This window comes from Heterocephalus glaber, unplaced genomic scaffold (assembly GCF_053883595.1).
Source record: "Heterocephalus glaber isolate CG9 unplaced genomic scaffold, H.glaber_assembly_v1.0 deba00001868, whole genome shotgun sequence".
Classification (NCBI taxonomy): Eukaryota; Metazoa; Chordata; class Mammalia; order Rodentia; family Bathyergidae; genus Heterocephalus; species Heterocephalus glaber.
Window position 1 is genome coordinate 302,138 of NW_028258506.1, and position 19,789 is coordinate 321,926.

At 41.2% G+C, this 19,789-nt stretch overlaps 1 long non-coding RNA gene and 1 pseudogene across 2 annotated transcripts in view; one reads left to right on the forward strand and one right to left on the reverse strand.

Moving 5' to 3' along the window:
* The window catches only part of LOC147820492 (uncharacterized), a 64,680-nt gene extending 51,238 nt beyond the window's left edge, over positions 1-13,442 (reverse strand). The window contains exon 1 of the long non-coding RNA XR_015448459.1: positions 13,355-13,442. This is a non-coding gene — a long non-coding RNA (uncharacterized LOC147820492). The remainder of the gene's footprint in view (positions 1-13,354) is intronic.
* Positions 13,443-15,203: 1,761 nt separating this feature from the next.
* The window catches only part of LOC147820493 (vomeronasal type-2 receptor 116-like), a 188,484-nt pseudogene continuing 183,898 nt past the window's right edge, over positions 15,204-19,789 (forward strand). Inside the window, exon 1 of the transcript XR_015448458.1 lies at positions 15,204-15,315. The product of XR_015448458.1 is annotated as a vomeronasal type-2 receptor 116-like (transcript). The remainder of the gene's footprint in view (positions 15,316-19,789) is intronic.

Sequence of the window (19,789 nt, forward strand, 5' to 3'; positions counted from 1 at the left end):
GTAGTGTGCAGTTATAAGTCAATGAGTCTCAGTAAACTAGTCCCAGACCCATGAGATTCAGGCAGATTTCTGGTTGCAAGTCCCAAGCTGAGTTCCCTGTCCTCCTGCAGAGTTTCACTCTGTAAGTTTCTACTGCAGGTTTCAGCTGCTTTTCCCCTGAAGAAGTCCAGTTTCAGATGGGAGCTGGTGATCCCTCCAACTTCCCAATCATGGTCGTCTGGTGTGCCTTTATTGCAGAGATTCCCTTCACTTTTCCAGTGGGCTTGTTTTCATCAGGGAGCCTGAGACAGGTACTTTATTGTTAGACAACTTACATGACATTTTTTCCCCCTAAAAATCAATGCCTCCACTCCAAATAAATCACGGTCAAAATAAATGAAGCATTCAAGATGACATCAGTCCTATTTGTCTAAAATCCCAGTGTTGTATGGATGACAAGCAGCAGCCAGTTATGACAAGTGATAGATCCAAGGCAACTGCCAAATCCATTAACATTTTTCCATTTCTAAACCATCCTTAAAGAAAAATCATAAATGGGGTCACACCATCCTCACGGTAATCCAGGAGAGCAACCATGCCGTCTGGATTCATGTTTGCACCAATAAAGATTTGATAGTTTTTGAAATTAGCAGGGATGTGCTTGATGTGTTCTGCAGCCCCTGTCATAAAAGGCTTTACTCTTTCTGGTCTTTGTTCAAATTTGCTTTTGATTGATTTCACATAATCTTTGATGTACTTCTTGTAGGCCTCTTTTGTGAAGCTGGATTCCTGCAAGTGATGGTTCATGGCAATATTTACACCAGTGACTACTGTGCTTTTGGTACCTTCGCCCTGCTGGTCTTCAGCAGAGGTGTTTCCACCAATGAGTGGCTCATCAGTGTTACCTTCTGTCCTACTGACCATCTTGTCCTCCACCTCCAGGCACAGCCCACCCGCGATCTCCCGGATCTTGTAAACATCGGAGAACATCTCATTGTGGCTGATGAGGTCCAGATAGATAATCATGACGGTGGCTGAAAGGAGACACGGCCATGCTAGCTCAGCAGGAGCCCTGAGCTCAGAGCTAGCATGGTGCAACCAGAGGGGGGCATGGGGTGAGGGGTGAGCAGGCGGAAAAGGAACTATTGTTTCTTTCTTTCTTTTCTGGTGCTGGGGATCAAACTCGGGTCCTTGCACTTGCCAGGCAGGCGGCGGAACCACTGAGCTAAATCTCAGGCCCTTCATTCTGTTCTTTTAATTTTTTTTTTTGGTACATGTTTTCAGTACATAGTGTTTGCATTCCTTGTGTGTATTTGGCACACGTATATAAGAAATCAATTCCTTTCTTCATTCCCTTTCCCTTTCCTTTCACTCCCTCCATCTCTCTCTCTTTTTGGGGCGGGGTTGGTACCAGAGATGAACTTGGGTTCTTGAGCTTGCACAGCAGGTGGTGAAACCACTGAGTTAAATCCCTGGCCCTCCTCCTCCATCTCTTGATCCCCTGCTCATTTGGGAAAGACCTTCCTATTTCCTATTATTTATCTTTTATTTTGCTCTTTATTTGTAATTTAGGTGTGAGAATGTTTTTAAAAATCTAAAAATTGGTAAAATGCAAAAAAACTTTAAAATTTGCTCAATGAGAAAAGGAATAACATAAAAGCAAATTACAGAACAAAGACAAGTTAAGATCAATGTTGGTAAAGAAACTGTTTATACTCGAGAAATGAAAATCTGATTAAGAATCAAATATGATATTAATGATTTGCCATTATTTCAATTATAGAAGAAATGGGTGTTCATTGTAATGTATTTTTCCCTACAGGTAACTAGTTTTGAAGTATGGAAATTATTTTGCTGCATTTTTATTTATGAATAACTATACATATAAGCATATTATATGTATAAGGAAGTACCATTGAGTAGTATAAGCAAGTACCATTGAGATTCATGGGCTGTGGTGATGATAGTTCTTATTTTTCTAAAGGTAAAGTATTAACCTTGCTTTTTTTGTTTTACAGTCATAGAAGTCACAGCATTCTTTTCAATAAAGATCTTTTTCTTTTACTTTTTTTTCAATAGAGATCTTATGTTAGCACATGTAAATGTTTTATTTTTCTAACAAGTTAAGATACAGACATATTTATAATTATCTCTTTACTGATAGCTATTTAGGTACACCATAGTGTTTCATTATAAAATAGTGAAATATATTTTACATGTTACAATTTGAAATGTTTTTTTTCATTATTGCTAAAATGTGGAAGTAACTGATGATACCTGACATAGCATAGACACAGGGAAACAAATATCATGTCACACTACTGGTGGGAAAATAATGAGAAAAAAATATATATTTTAGGGCAGTTTTTCAGTATCAATAAAAAAATTTGAAAAGAAAATATAACAAATTTTTAACAGAAGCTATTTCTGAAAATAAGAAGTTTTATTACAAGAGTTGAAGTAATTTAGAAAGAATTTTACTCTATATACCTTATTGTTTGAATTTTTAAAATAAGTATATATCTACTTGCAAAATAAAATTAAACTAAAATTATAAGAATTCCATGGTCAAATACTTTTTTCTATACATATCATATATTATAATTCCCTCTTGGAAATTTATAATACTAATTAAGGTGTAAGAAATCCAATGTTGGCCAGGGATTTAGCTCAGTGGTTCCACCACCTGCCTCACAAGCTCAAGTTCCCGAGTTCGATCCCTGGTACCAAAAAAAAAAAAAGAAATCCCATGTCACTCAAATGCTGCATCCTTTAATTGAATAACTCCTATTAACAGGTCAATAAATATTTCTGTAAAACTCTCTAGAAAACTATGCTGATTTTCAGAGAATAGCTATAAAGAAAAGGAAATCTTACCAAATAACAAATTGCTCAAAATAAATTACTCTCAAGATTGTCAAGAGTATGAGGCTCCTGCCTTTGGTTTGAAGAACAAGCAGTCTCTATGAGCAAATGACACTTCCCAAGATGGCTCCAGTAATTACCTCTGTGCTTGAGGAACTTTGTGTTTCAGGGAAGTTTATACTGCCAGCCACAAAGATGTGGTCCCTGCAGGAAACCAAAGCATGCAGGAGCCAAGCACAATGAAAATCATTCACTCTAATATGCTTCAGTGTAGCTCCCATATATGGCTTGAGGCATGAGCAAGATATAATACAATTCCTTTCTCAAACTACAGCTCCTTTTAGTTTGCCTCCCCTTACCTTAGCTGCTGACATCCAAGTTGACTTTTTGCATTTATAATAGCAGTTTCTGTCTTGTTTTTACCATTGTTCACTGAGACCACTGCTGTGATTCGCTCCTGATGCACAAGACAGAAGAAAGTGTCCCAGAAGATGCACCACATCTTCTAGTCATTTTGCTAAAGGACACTCAAGTGTGGGTAAAGTCAACAGAGAAAATGACAGCTGCATGCTGCTGTCAGGAATCACTTCCTCATCAGTGGCCCAATTTTCAAAAGTTAGACTAAAACTTCATAGGCTCTTCAGCTTTCAAACAAGGAATATGTGAACTAAAGACATCTAAACTATGGTTTGAGCAGGGTTATTTATAAAAAACAAAAAATAGAAAAGATATGAAAAGTAAAACAAGAAAAGAAACAATAAAAAGAAACAGCCCCAGTGTTGCAAAGCCCTGGACAGAGACACTAGGGTTTTGAAAAGCCAGCATTAAACTTGATCCAAATGTCAATCACAGATATTGGAAAGGTTACAGGGTGCTTTTTGCTCTGCATGTTCTAGGAGAAAGAGAAAGAGTGAAGAATGAGAGTACAGAGTGTGAGAACAGGAAAGGAAATGGAGCTGCAGTTTCCATCAGTGAGGAATTTGTATCTGGAGAGATAAACACAGAAAGAGAAAAGGAGAAAGTAGGAAAACCGACAGGAAGAAAGAGGGGGAAGAGAGAAGAGAAAAGAAGTTCCATATGCCACAAGATGAATCCCAGAAAGCAATCACTTCTAAGGTAATGACATGCATTATGACAAAATATAAAGCCAAATTAACAATAAATGACTGTGAGATAAATTTAATGTCAAGCTTTTCAAAAGTTTTGCTATTTAAATGTTTCCTGACTTTAAAAAGAGATGTATCTTTTGCTTCTTGATACTGAAAATTGTTTTTATTGATACCAAGACTATTACCATTGCAAAACTATTCTGATTTTGCCAATTAAGAGAACTCAGAAATCTCTATTTGCACTTCTGTAGATCTTAGCTTCAAAGGAACAATTCTCTATCTTTCACAGGACTTTAATCTTCCTGTCTATAGATAAAGGAATTTTCCAGATTAGTTGTGGGGGCCTCATTCTGCCATGACACAAACATGACTATACTTCCCCAGGCCCTCACCTATGTAAAGCACATTATCACTGAATTGCTTGTGTAATGCTTTTCCAGGTTCCACTCTCCAAAAGAGTTGTAGTACCAGTGGAAACAAACAAACAAAAAAGATTTTCACTTCTGAATATTAATTTAAAAGAGCTAATGGATTCAGTAAAAAAATTGAGCTTTACTATTTGGTGGTCATTCGAATCTACTAATAGTTGACAACTCCATACACACTGTTAAGTATACTGTAGGTCACTACTACGGCTGATGTTTTTGTCTAAATCAGTGTGGACCTTCTAAATGTGTGGAAACTTTTTCCATACTTTTACTTTTTTTCCCCACATTATTGTAGGAAATATCAACTTGATAATACTGTATTCGCAACTTAGGGCCTCAGCTTAAAATGTTAAAAGTTTGGAAATCATCACTTCTGTCCTTGCAACCAGAAAAAGATGGACATAATAGAAATCAACTTTTTTGTGTGTGAACACACCAGAAAAATGAAGTTGTGGGGCAAACGACCACTAGGAAATCTGGACAGAGGGGGTACATCAGGGAAGTCAAAGCCGAGTTCTGCATAACTGGAGTGAAGTTGGGGGAGCCACAAACTAGTAGAAACACTTTGTAGTAGTTTTGACAAACTGCTGGAGCCTAAGTTTAAATGAAAAACTTTTAGGATAAGTCTTTTAAAAAATTTTGCACACTTCATGGGCTTTACCATCAGAACTTCCCCTAGATGCTCAAGGTAAAGATCTGAGGAAGAGCTATTAGGACTCTGACAGTAAACAGAAGAATCAGTATTATTATTTCTATCCCAAGTCTTCACACAACAAAAGTGTATTCCTTTGGGGAAAGGATTATTGGAGCTTTATCTCTTCCAGGGTAGGGCATTTCCACTCCCTTGTCAGCTCCTTCTAGTCTTTTGTAAGGAGAAATAAATGGGAAGTGATAAGACTGAGAATTCATCATAACATTAAATCTTGTTATAGCAGCACATCCACAAAATTTTAGTATAGTAACCACTGACAGGAGACCTTCAGATCTTTGCCTAAAGTGGTGTCTTACAGAAGATCCCAGATGGATGATGGAGGAGAATCATGTGCATCAGAGGAATTTGAAGCCTCTGTCACCAACAGTCATCGAAAATATTAAACACAATCAATTTTGTAGCCAGATTAACATGAAACACTAAGTGTTCTTGTAAAAGCTTCACCCCCCCTATTACTTGATACATCATGTCCAATTTTCAACAGCAGAAGGAGGAGGAAGAGGAAAAGGAAGAGGGAGGGGAGGAGGATGAGGAAGGGAAGAAGAGGAGAAGGGAAAGGGAAGAGAAGGGAAAAGGAAGAGAAGGGAAAGAAGACAAAGGAGGAGGGAGAAAATGAAAAGTTGTTTTAAAAGCAAGACAAAACATAATCTGAAGAGAAAAAACAAGCCTCAGGACAGAATCAGATAGGATACACACAGGCAGACATCATCAGACAAGGACTTTAACAATAACTATGACTAATAATGGTATACTCTCTACTAGAAGATGTAGACAATATGCAAGAACAAATGATTAAAGTAAGCAGAAAAAGTGAAATTGATAAGAAAAAAAAGAAGTGCTATTAAATGCTATAACAGAAATAAAGAGTTCTCTCTGACAGTTTCATCAGTATACTGGACACAACTAATAAAAGATTCCATGAGCTTGAAGACATATTAGCTCAAACTTTCCAGGCATATATGCAAAAAGTAGAAAGAATAAAAATAATAGAAAATAACGTCTAAGGACTATAGAACAATCACAGGTGTAACACATACACATATATACACAGTGGGAATGCCAGCAAGAATAAATAACAAAAACAATTTAAAAAACCCCAAATACTGGGCTGGGGATTTAGCTCAGTGGTTCCAACCCCTGCCTCACAAATGCAAGGTCCTGAGTTTGATCACTGGTACCAAAAACAAAAACAGAAATACTCACCCACATAGCTATAACCACAAAAATAATCCCAGTGAAGGAAGTCTTTCTCAAATGAAAACTAGATGAGTTCATTCCTAGAGACTTGCTCCAAAAAAATGCTAAAGGAATGTTTTCAAGTAGATGAAAACTTGGTTAAGTTAAAATATTTAATCTAAATAAGAAGTTCACTGGCAAATAAATATCTGATGACAAGTTACTATCTCTTATTTTTCTTAATCTTAACCAAACTAGAAGATTGCTTTGTAAACTAATTATAGTAATAGTGTATTGGGCTATTATAGCTTATGGAGAAGTGAAATGAATGCCAGGAATGTAACATGAGAAAAGAGGAAGGAATTTGAAAAAATTTTAGAAGGTGCCTACTACCTTAAAAGGAATAAAGGATAATGTTATTTTACATAGATATGTACAGTTAAAAATGTATATTATATTGCCAAGTTAGAGGTAATGGAATTATATGAAATACTCAAAAGTAGAGAAGACAGAAAAAATAGTAAGAAAGAAGCAGAAAAATTCAATGACTAAAAAATAGTTGCAAAGAAGATAGAAGTAAATCCATTTATATAGTAATCACTTTAAATGAGTGATCTAAATGTCCAATTAAAAGACAGGGATTATCAGAGAAGATGAAACACACATACAGTCACACACACCACCACCACCACACTTCCTGCATGTTGTCTGCAGGAGATATATTTTAAAACTCAGGTTAAAAGTAAAGGGATAGAAAAACATACACCATGTTAACACTAAAAATTATAAACACTTTCTCTAATCAGAAGAAAGTTAGTGGAGCTGTGCTAACTTTAGGCAAAGCAGACTTCAGAACAAGGAGGGTTAGCAGAGATAAGAGGACTGTGTCATGATTAGCAGGTCAGTTCTCAAGGAAGATACAATAATTTTATCATGTGTGGCCTCATAAAGAACATCAGAATCCATGGGGCAAAAATGGTAAGATTAAAAGGAAAAATGCAGAAATCCACTATCATAGTTTAAAGCTACAAATTCCTGTCTGTAATTGGTAGATCAAGTAGGCAGGAAATCAATAAGGCTACAGATAACTTAAACAGCAATATCAATCAGATTGATCTAATTGAATTGTATAGTTTCATCCTTATAACATATTCTTCTAAACTTCACATGGAACATTCACCAAGATAGTTATGTCCTGGGGTATGTAACACACACTCACAATTTTTTTTAAAATTTTATTTTATTGGTACATTTTAGGAATACAATATGACATTCATCATTGGAAATTTGCACCTTTACATAATCTCCCTTGGTTCTTATTTTTCCCCCTTCCCCTGCCCTCCCCTTCAACCCTTCCATCCCTCCCTCTTCTCAAAGACTTTGTTTCCATTTTTTCATTTTCTCATATTAATTCCATTCCCGTCTTTTGTTTTACCCACCCTCCCACTTCCCCTTCCCCTTTTCCTCTTTTCTTCCTATTTCACATTATCTATTATGCTATATAAACCTTACATACACTTTTAGTTTTGCACACTAGAGAAACTATTCAGTATTTACATGTGTATCCTATTTATTTCACTTAAGAGTATTGCCACAATGTGCATCCATTTAGCTATAAATGTCTCTAATTTCTAATTTTTTATGGCTGAGTAGTACTCCATTTTATTTAAAAAATACTCATTTTCTTTATGCAGTCTCCAGGTCATTGGCAATTGGGCTGCTTCCAAGTTTTAGCTAGTACAGATTGTGCTGCTATGAACATGGGTGCACATATATCACTGTGGTATGATTCTTTTAATTCTTTGGGGAAGATACCAAGCAGGGGAATAGCTGGGTCAAATGGGACTTCAAGTACTAGTTCTTTGAGGTATCTCCATACTGATTTCCCCAGAGGTTGCAACAGTCTACACTCCCACCAGCAGTGGGGCAGGGTTTCTCTGTTCCCACGGGCCCACCAGCATTTGTTATCGGTTAATTTCCTGATAGCAGCCATTCTTTCTGGAGTGAGGTGGAATCTCAGAGTTGTTTTCATTTGCATTTCTCCAATGTCCAGTGATGTGAACATTTTTTCATATGTTTATTTGCCATTTCTACTTCTTTGTCTGAGAAATGTCTGTTCATTTCAGATGCCCATTTTTGGATTGGGTCTTTAAATTTGGGAGGCCTGATTTTTTTTATGTTATTTGTAGATTCGAGATAGTAGACCTTTGCCTGAGGAACAGCAGGTGAAGATTTTTTTCTCATATTGTGGGTTGTCTCTTCACACTGTTGGTGGTTTCTCTTGCTGTGCAGAAGCTTTTTATTAAGAAGAGATCCCACTTGTTGATTGCTGTGCTAGTTCACGGGCAACTGAGGTTTTGTTCATACAATCTTTTCCTACACTGATGTCTTCAAGGGTTCTACCTAACCTCTGTTCCCCACCCAATGTTCCCACAAATGTAATTGGTGAATGAACTGATTTATGACTTTCTTTGACTCTGTAACTATAAAAGTTCATGTAACTTCTTCCACACCAGAATATGTCATTCAGGGTAACTTGAATCCAGGTCACGGTAACCCATATTTAGCTAAGAATAAACTATTTTTTTTATTTTCTTAGAAAGATGCTAAATCTTATCATTTGATTATGTTGAAGCTGCAAAAACAATAATCGGTGCCAAGGAATTATGTCATATTCAGATGTGTAAAATAGAAATGAAATTGTATGTGTGTGTTTATCCACATGTGTGGATGTTAACATCCTAACTGCTAAACCCATTGCAGGCAAATCTAATGATGCTATATTTTTTTCCTTGCTTTGGCAAGACAAAATTTTTATGAATACTATGTTCTAGGTGCCTAGTGCTAGTCAATCAGAGTAGACATTTAAGATAAAATCTGCTTGCAAACATAAAACCACATCACTGTACAAATGAGAAATCAGAGATTGAAAGAATTTAAAGAATATTATCAAGTTACTTATCAAGACAGGTAGTTAATGAAAAACTCAGGGCTAATGACTAGTAGCTAACATTTCACAAGATCCTCAATCTACCAATCACTCTTCTGAATGCTTTGCATGCATAATGCATTAATCCTTATAGTATGCATGTAAGATAAGGATTATTATAATCCTTGATTTTATAGATGAGACAACTGAAGCACAGAGGTAATGCACAGATTCAAGATTTGAACCCAAATTATCTCAATCCATAATCTGTGTGGTTTACCATTATGCTAAATTTTGCACAAAATATAAAATGATAGTTAGAAATTCTGGATTTAAAAATTACTGTAACAATTTGAAAAGTATTTGAAAATTAATTTTCTTATGCACTCAAAATATTTACCATACAATATCCTTGAACTGAAACCATTTTTTTTGATATTCTAGTTAAGCTATTTTCAAAGGTTCTGCTATTAACCTGCTCCTGGTTGCTTTCTACAACTATACACTATAATTTGTTCACCATTCACACTTTAGATATAATGACAATATTAGTCATAATTTTTCATCATAATCTTTGAGTAAATAAGGTATTTTTACTGTTTTTGACTCCTTTAAAAATTTAACCTTATGCTAAAGAAGAAAAAAATCTCAAGAATTAATTATATTGAATTCTATTTTTACATGTGTAAAATAAAATTATAAAGAATATCACTAAAATATCTTCATTTTGAGCAACTTTTCAGAAAAGGAATATTTTAAATATTTAATTTTAGAATATTGAAGACATTTAATCAAAGTAACTCACTATCCATAAGAAATATAAAAAAATTCACATATTATTTTCTAATAAAAAGATATACTTCACTCATTTACTTAAATAATGACAACTTTCTCTTATCTACTGTGGAGTTAAAAAACAGGGGTTCCTTGTAAAGCAAATATAAAAAAAATGGTTATTCACTAAAGCTTGAAACTTTTCAATATCTTTTTTGCCACAAAGTATATTTAAAATCAATTCCTTATAATTCCATTCTCAAAATCCAGTATTATTACCACAATATATCATAATAAACAATCAAAGTTTAAAATAGGAATTATTTAAGCTAATGAAGAATAAGATAGGAAGTACCTCAAATACAAAACAAATGTGTAGAAAATCGTAACGATGATGTTATTTGTACTGATGAGTAAATGGATGTAAAATACTACCCCCAACAGTCCTCAGTATAAGCTTCATGAAGATGAGACTTTTTTGTGCTTTAAAACACAATGTAAGTTCTTTTATTTTTTTAACCTAGATGAAGACACAGTGACTTGCATAAAACAAGTAAGAAATCATAATAACTTTTGAAACAACAGCTTTCGTGTCCTTGGACACAGGTGATGAAGGACAAATCATCACTGAAGGGTGGAAAACAGGATGAAGCCTGTGATTGCCCCAACTTACTCTTCAATAGATGCTTCAGCCGTGGAGTAGGAAAGAACTCAGGCACAGTCTGGTGAAGTAAACTGAGATAGCAAACTGGAAGAGACCAAGGCAGTGAAGAGTTCCCAGGACACCTTCGCTTGGAGAAAAAGCAAGGACAGCAGCACATGCACATCAGCACCTGCTGTGAGGAAATTACCTGAGCTTGCACGGGTGGATGGGGTAGGGGCACTGGAAAGTACTAGAAGGAACAGCACCCGGAGCTCACATAGGGTCAGAAGTGATTTTTGTTCCCGGGTATTCCCCAAAAATATCTCATAACTCAGAGACATTGTATGTAGAAGTCATAAAGTGGGGATTGATTGGCTCTAAATTCTATGCTGCTCTATTCTTGCTTAAGGAAGCTTAAAAGCAAGACTTGAAAAATTCTGTGTTTCCAACTTAACTACATTTCAAAATAAAGTTCAAGAATATTTATGAGAAGGCAAAAACATAACAGCACTCAGCAAAGTAAAATTTACAGTGTATGAAAGCTGCTTAAACATTATCAGTTATATTTTGAAAATATTATCCATAATGAAGTACAAAAAGCAATCACTCAAACTGGCTTGGATATAGAACTTACCACATAGAGACACTAAAAGAGTGTTATTATTGTATCTTACCTAGTCACTAATCTAGACAAATAATTAAACATGGTATATTGGGATATCTAGAAGATATATACATCTTATATAGGTATATATTATTCAATATTTATGTATCTTCTATGCAATTGTATATTACAGACGTGATACACCATGTACACATATTTATATATATAATTATATGTAAGTGTATATTTCAGCCTGAAGAGGTGAAAACTACACATCTGAAATGAAAACATATTTTATGGTGTTAATGGCAGATTAAATATTACTGAAGAAGATATGTGTGAATTCAGAAATGGCATAAGAAACTATTAAAAATAAAATAGGAAAACGGCTCAAAAAATTTGATGGGAAATATCAAGCCCTGCTCCAAAAAGCTTCATGAGGAACATGAAGAAAAGCACACAAAAGTGCATCACTATAAAATTATTAAAATAAAAAAAATACAGGGCTGTGGGGAGAAAGGAACCCTTCACCATTGTGGGTGGGAGTGCAGACTGGTGCAACCACTGTGGAAATCAATATGGAGATACCTCAAAAAACTAGGATTAGAGGTCTCATTTGACCCAGCTATCCCTCTGCTGGGTATCTTTCCAAAAGAATTAAAGGAATCATACCACAGTGGTACATGCACACCCATGTTTATAGAGGCACAGGTTGTATTAGCTAAAACTTGGAAGCAGCCCAAATGCCTATCAACTAGAGACTGGATAAAGGAGATGTGGTTTTTCTATAAATTGGAGTACTACTCAGTCACAAAGAATGAGAAACTGGAGACATTTATAGCTAAATGGATGCACATTGAGCCAATACTCTTAAGTGAAATAAATAGGACACACATGTGTAAATACCCAATAGTTTCTCTGGTGTGAAAAACTAGAAGTGTCAGTAAGGTTCAAATGGTGTAATTGATAATGAGAAATAGGAAGAAAAGGTCTAAAGGAGTTGGGGAAGTGGGAAGGGTAGGGGAAAGGAAAAAATGGAAAAGAAAAAATATGAGAAAATGAACAAGTGGAAAGTCTCTGTAAATAGGGAAGGGTGGAGGGGATAATGGAGGGCAGGGAAAAGGGGAAAAAATAAGAACTAAGATACATCATGCAAAGGTACAAGATCCCAACAATGAATGTAACTGTATTATATACCTAAAATATACTAATAAACTGAATGAAAATTTTAAAAACACAAAAAATTACTCAAATTTTAAAAGAGAAAATAAAAATCTTGAAAGGGCTCAAATACTACCTGCAGAATAAGAAATAAAAGATAAAAATAATTATGGATTGTAGGAAATAATTTAAAAGAAATTATAGTGGAACATCTCTAAATTGGTGAAAGAAAAAGCCTCCGCCCAAAAGTTTAAACCCATCTAAGTCATAATTTAACAGTAAAAGCAAAATAAAAACTTTTTCAGAAATGAAATCTTTAATTCAAACCTAGACTCTTAAAAAGGAAACTAATGCTAGAAAGAAAAAAAAATGCCATATACAATTTACCTACTAGCATGAAATACATAAGCCTTTTCTAATTCCTTAAATTTCTTCAAATGGCAATTAACTGTTTAAACAAATAATAAAAATGTAGTGTTGGGGCTATGACAAATATAAAAAGAAAATGTACAATAACAAGCAAACACCCGTCATAGCAACTAATGAGGAAAAAATTGCGAAGTGGGGGAAGAGACAGGAAAGAAAGTGAAGGCTCAAAGAGAAGTTGAAGAAATAGAACAAGAAAAGACATTTAAATCTGAAGTGCCTTATTTATAAGGGCATTCAAGTAGAACAGAGGAAATAGCTCATTTTAGGAAGGTACTCTTGAACCTTGCCTCTTTCTAAAGTTTCAGGAAAATTGATTTTATATAACACATATGCACCAAGAACAAGCTGAAGTCAAATTCTCCACATAGGAGCAACACGAGGCCAGGCCACAAAAGCATCTCCGGGGACACAGTCCCCAGCATGCTCCCTCTGGGTCGCCCACCCAGGAGGCACGCCAGCCCTGGAGGCACGCCAGCCAGAGTGCGCAGGCGCGAAGCTCCTTCCCGCCCCCGCCCCCCCAGCCCCCTTCCACGTACTGCGCATACCTCGTGCTGCCATCAGCTGAGCTCAGTTTGAGCCTCCTCCCGCCCCACCGGTCGTGGCCTCCCAGTGGCTGACGGCTTCGTCCCTCCAACCACAGCAGGGCAGGGCCCCGACAGGTCCCAAGTCCCGCCCTCCGAACGGTGGTCCATTCCGCGGATTGGCCCAGATGACTGTCCATCCAGGCAGCGGGCCCTAGTGGGCGTCAGGGGCACACCTTCGGTGAGCGACCTGGGCTGGCGGTGGTTTTCGGTTCCGCGGAGCGGCGGCGGCGGTGGCGCCTGACAGACAATGCGGACGGCAATGCGGCGTGGAGCGGCGGCGGCGGCGGCGCCGCCGCCTAGAGACGCGGGGCCCGGGGACAGGGAGGCCCGCCAGCTGTAGACAAACAGGTGAGGAGCGGCCGACCCCCCTCCCCCCTCCCCCTCCGCCCGCCCGCTCCCTCCGTGGGCGGCTGGGGGGCGTGCCGGGGGGGGGTGTTCCTTACTAGCCCTTGGTCACAAGTGGGTATAGCCAGTAGGGCAGAGCTGGGCTCAGTCCTGGACGCTCTGCTCCCTGCATGGCTCTACCCGCGGGGCTCCACGGGCGGCATGGGGGCGTGCCCGGGGGGGACTTTCCTACCCCTTGATGGCAACTGGGCATAGCCAGCCGGGCAGAGCTGGGCTCAGTCCTGGGTGCTCTGCTCCCTGCACTGCTCTACCTGCACGGCTCCCAGGGCGGCTGGGGGGCGTGCCCTGGGGGATCCTTTCTGGCCCTTGCTCACCAGGGGGCTTAGCCAGCTGGGCAGAGCTGGGCTCAGCCTTGTGTGCTCTGCTCCCTGCACGGCTCTACCAGTGCGGCTCCACGGGTTCCTGGGGGCTGTGCCCGGGAGGGTCCTTACTGGCCCTTGGTCACAAGTGGGCATAGCCAGTGGGGCAGAGCTGGGGTCAGTCCTAGGTACTCTGCTTCCTGCACGGCCCTACCCATGGGGCTCCATGGCTGGCTTGGTGGCGAGTCCGGGGGGTGCTTAATAGCCCTTGGTCACAAGTGGGTGTAGCCCACCGGGCAGAGCTGGGCTCAGCCCTAGGTGCTCTGCTCTCTGCACATCTCTACACCAGCAGCTCCAAGGCAGCAGGGGTGTGGCCAAGTTCCACCTGACCAGACTATGCCCCACCCCTTCCCCCAAATGGACCCCAGGTTTCTGTGCGCATGCGCAAGCGGTCACATGCGTTACACTTCCCACTCTGTGCGTCAGTCCATCTTCTGGCTGTGAAGGTAAGAAGCGGCCTTCGGGCTCGGGCCCTGAGAGATGGTTCTCTGGTGGCTGGAGCCTGAGGACTGGCCACTTTCACCCTCCTCTCTGCCCCAAGGACCCTGCCGCTGCTCCACTCTCCAACTCCCTTGGTCAGGTGGGGCCTTGCTCTGTTTCCGGTGACCTGGCTTGACCCCTCTCCCTCCTCTTCTCCTCCCCCCAGTCCTTCTACCAGTCTTCTCCCTGTCTTTTCTCCCCCACCCCTCCCTCCGTCTCTTCCTGTCCCCTCTTCTCCCTCCTCTCCCTCTCCTGATAACCCCCCCCCCCACCTCCATCTCCTAAGATCTGTTTTGCCTGCCCAGCCTTCTTTCCCTTGTGACCGGTGTTGGGTAGAGGCTGTGTATGTTCCTGTAGTGTGCAGACCATAATGAAGTGTAATCTTTTCCTCCTGCTAAACCTCAGGAGCATCAGGTTACAGCCTTGTCTTTGTCCTCAGAGCCAGTCCCTCAGTGGTTTGGGACCCGAGGACTCACCCTTGCCCTCACCACTCCAGACCACCATCCTCCAGGACGCCAGACACCTAGCACGGGAGGCTCCTACCTGGGACATCTGGCTGCCACACTTCCAGGACTCCAAGCTGCTGCCTAGGACTCCGGACGCCCACCCAGGATGCCCAGCTGACCATGCCCAAGGCCTTCCTGTAACTTGACCAGCAGAATTTATGGGGCCCAGCAGGTAAGGAGGGCTACAGAAGTGAGGAGAAGTGTCACCATCGATTGGAGGAAAGGGGAGGCCTGGCTGGGCAGAGGTTACCCAATGCACCAGAAAACCAGAGTCGGATATAGAGCCAGGGTTGAAATTGTAGATGAGGTTTGCGTTACTTGGCATCCAGTTCGGACTGGTTAGGTAATTGATAATGTTTTGTCAAGGAATCAGTGGGATTTTTCAAAAGATATTGCACTCCTTAGATCGTTTTCACTTTCACCACTTACCTTGCCTGGGAGAAATAATTCTGTTTCCATTCAGATCCAGTTTTCTGTATCTTCAACTCATTCAAGGACCGTTTCTTTGCCTTTTTTTCTTTCTTTTTTTTTTGGTACAAGGGATGGGACTGCTGGGTCCTTGGGCTTGGGAGGCAGACGGTGCAATCCCTGGCCCCTGGGTCTGTTTCATCTTGGCACAACCTTGGCAGATATAGAGGACACACATTGTTTGTTTTTGTTTTTTTGAGCTAATGCACAGTTGTTGTTTTAATCCTCTTCAAAGTATGCAGAACATGTACAGGTCTTAAAAATCAAGGTCATATATAAAGTTTACTGAGAATTCTCAGCTTCTTCCAGTTCCTGTCCACTTTGTGTACATAATCATTATCGGTAGCTTCAGGGTAGCCTCCTTTGTTTCTTTTCAGCAAAAATAGAAGCATGTATCTAAAATACCTCTGCACATTTAGTGTTACACTGACCTCCTTTAGGTACTCTCAGGACTAAAACCATCCACATTAGTCAGTTCTTATGAGCGTGCAGGCTGGGAAGGCTCCTCCGAAGGCTGTGCATGCTCGGAATCAGATCTAATGCAGCGCACAGATGTTTACATGATCGGCCCACATCGCTGCCCAGAGAGTCACTTGGAGAAGAGGGCCAGAGCTCTGTCCACGTGCTGGCTATCCAAAGGATTTGGTCGAAGGCCTGGAGCCCACAGCGGTGTCCCGCTCGAGCTTGTATCAGGAGCCCAGGAGCCCAGGAGCCCGGGAGCGTGGGGATCCGCAATGTGGGAGGGGGCTGTGCCCAGAGGGTGAAAAGGTTGGTTCTGGAAGCTGATGAATCTTCACTGAGCCAGAAGAGGACGCCCAAGGTGAAGGTGAAGATGGGAGCTCCTCCCAGGAAAATAAGCTGAAATCCTTTGCGCAACTTCTCCTTTTATACTGTTCAGACACCAGTCCTAAAAGTGGGCCTTCCCCACCCAGAACCATGCAGAGTTCCCACTCAAGTTAATCAGTAGAGTCATCAAAAAATAGTTATTGTGGGGGCCAGGGATTTAGCTCAGTGGTTCCGCTGCCTGCCTCGCAAGCATAAGGTCCCTAGCTGGATCCCAGGCATTTGTTACTGTGAGCTCTTTGGTTGGAGTTAGGTTTGCTCCACTTCCGGGTTGTAAAGGCGTGGAGCCATGTTTTCTCCTAGTGCTCACGTCATTGGTTGTTTTTCTGTCTCATCCACACTCTTCACACCACGCTACACATTACAAGATGTAGATCCAGTTTTATCAAAGCTGTGAGGGTCAGGGTGCTGCTCTGTGGTGCAGCACTGGCCTGGTGTGCGCAGGGCCCTGGGTTTTATCCCCAGCATCGTTCAGAGGAGACCAAGGTCCAAAGCTGAGGATGCCTCCCACCCAGCCGTCAGAGCCACCGCTACTTGGCGGGTTTCCTCCTGTCCCTATCTTTCTGTAGTAGAGTATGGGAGACCAAAAAGCACAGGCTTGTGTTCTTTACTTTTTTTTTAAAAAGTAGGAAAATTTATTGGGAGAAAGAAAGCTTCTGCCTGAGAGAGACAGAAGGAGGACCAGAAAGTGGGTTGCCCCAGGACACACATTTTTCCTTGAACATCTATTTTCAGTTCTTTGTTGTATCTATCTAGGAATTACTAGTAAGTGAAACGTCTATCATTCTTTTTGAGAAAATACCACACTGTTTCCTACACAGGCCATAACAGGTGTCAGGGCTCCACTTTCTCCCCATTCTTACCATCACTTGGTTAGTTTGCCTGCTTCTGATGAAAGGTACTCTAGTAGGAATGTAGGGGAACCTCGCTGTGCATAGAGCTTCTGTTTCCTTACTGCTTGTGATACGAAGCACCTGTTTCTGTGTTTATGTGCGAGGGTGGAGGGAGTCCTGTGACATTCCTAGGGGAATCAGGTCATTTTCTCAGTTGTCCGGTTTCAGGTCCCACATTCGGTGAGGCGACTCTCCGCAGAACCACAGTCCTTCCCATGAGAGTGTTCATCACGTCAGGCTTTGCAGTCTCCCTTCCTTGGGTGTGCAGCAACAGTCTGATCCCAGTGTGCTCACAGCACTCTGTGGCCTTTCCCACGCTGTTCCCTTTTCATGACCAGCTGCTGTAGGTCAACAAATCCTACCCTTTTTTTTCCAGTTGTCTGTTTGGAGCTCTGCCTCCACCAGTGAAGCATCCCCGTGTTCTTTGTGGAAGGTGGGCTGAACAGCAGTCTGTGGCCACCACTTTGGCCTTGCTGCCCCCTGCTGCATTTTCCCAAAGACCTCCCCATGGATTCTGTGACCCAGGTCACTCAGGTGGGTGTGCGCTGGTCTCTGCACCCCAGTGCCACCTGCACTCCCACCCTCATGCCTGTGGGATCCCTGTCCTCTGCATGGCTCCTGCTTATTCCTGGGTTTGCTCCTTCCAGTTATGCCCTCCCCAGTCCCCCCAACCTGGGCCCTTCTGCTCTGGGTCTCTTCAGCCCAACACTTAAGTTCCCACTGGCCGCCTGCATTCATGCTCTTCCACATTCACCCCCTTTAGTACACAAGGCAGCCAGGAATTTTTCAGATCCCAGTCCTCCCCTGTGCCCTGCTTGTCCCTTTCTGTCACATCCTTAGTTGGCCCCTGAGCCACGAGCACGAGCCCTGTGCACAATGCGTATATGTTTTCCAAATTCCACCCACCGACTACATCTGCCAGCATGTTTGCTACCCAGTTCCACACTGGGAAGTCAGCTCCTCTGGGCAGGGCCATCTTTATTTTGTCCCTGTTTGTGTTCAGGTGGGAAGGGGAGTGGAAAAGCTCACAAACCCAAACACAGATAGAGAGACAGAGAGAGAGAGAGAGAGACAGAGAGAGAGAGTGTGCAAACAAGAGTGAGATGTAGCAGGTATTAGAAGATACGTTCCAGGACTGGATCTTAAGACCTGAAGTCACAGAAAAAGGACAGAGTGTTTCACAGACACACAGGGACACCAAACTTTTGACTGGGGCTTCAACTAAAAGGATCCAGCATTGACTATGAAAAGGGGGACTGGGCTGCTCATAGAACTAAGAGAATAGTAAGCTTTTATGGATTTGCTGCATTGGGGTCAAGTCCAGCAATTTCCAACGCAGGAGTACAGTTCCAGAAAATGTTTCTTGTGTTACATGTGGTGCCAGGGGTGGTCACAAACAACTCATCCTTAAGGTGGTTGAACTTTTGTGTTACTGGCACGGTCACACTGGGCCACACTTCTTAGCCTGTATACCTGTGCCCTCTTTAGAGCCCAGAGACTTCTGGCACTTGGGCTACTGTGGTGGTTGAGACAGCACAAGTGTCAGGGCAGAGGAGACAGGAGAGAAGACACAGGGCAGCTTCAGTGCATGGTAGGCCACATTAACCCTTCATGATGACCTTGAACTTATTACCAATTGTAGATGTTCCACAGGTTGAGACGCAGAGCCAAGTAGAATTGGGCTTGGGTTTTGAGATAGCAAAGTGGGCAGAAGCAACAGGAAGACAGAACCCAAAATCTTACCTCATTGTATTCACCCATCAGATCTCTGTAGGCTCAAGCACCGGGTCAGTGTTCTTAGCATAAATGACCTTCAGGTCATCAGAAGTAACCCAGCCACTGTTGCTTTCATCATCATGTCAGAGCTTCGTTCCTACTGCAAAGCTGTATGACCTGCAAAATGAGTGATTTTTCATCATACCAGAGCGAGGAAAGTGAGACGATTTCTCTAGGTGTTTCCTGGGTCACAGTTTTTCATACCATGTTCTCATGCTGTGTGGGTGATTTTAGCAGGACTTGATGGCAGGTCTGTCCAAACATGCCGTGACACAACGGGTAAGAGCATATTGCACCTGGGCACTGATCTTGTCACCACAGCCCTTGGATGCAGTCCTGTCTCGTCCTCCCGCTCTGGCTCACTTTGTTTTTATCTTGCCTTTTTCTCATTCCCTGTGTAGTCTTCTCTGGAACACTGAATAGTTCTTTAAAAATGTGTGTTTCTTTTTTTCCCATGTTTTCCATATTTTTTTCTCTTTAGCTTTACATATTTGCTTCCATCTTTTAGTTTAATATTTTCTACAGCTGCATTCTCCTGTTCAGCTTATAGGCTCTACATTTCATTTGACATGCTATTATCTGCCCCCCCATTACTGACACTGACACCTCTTTCTCTTGACTAAAAATCTCCCATCTGCTTCTCATATTTGTTTATTGCCACATGTT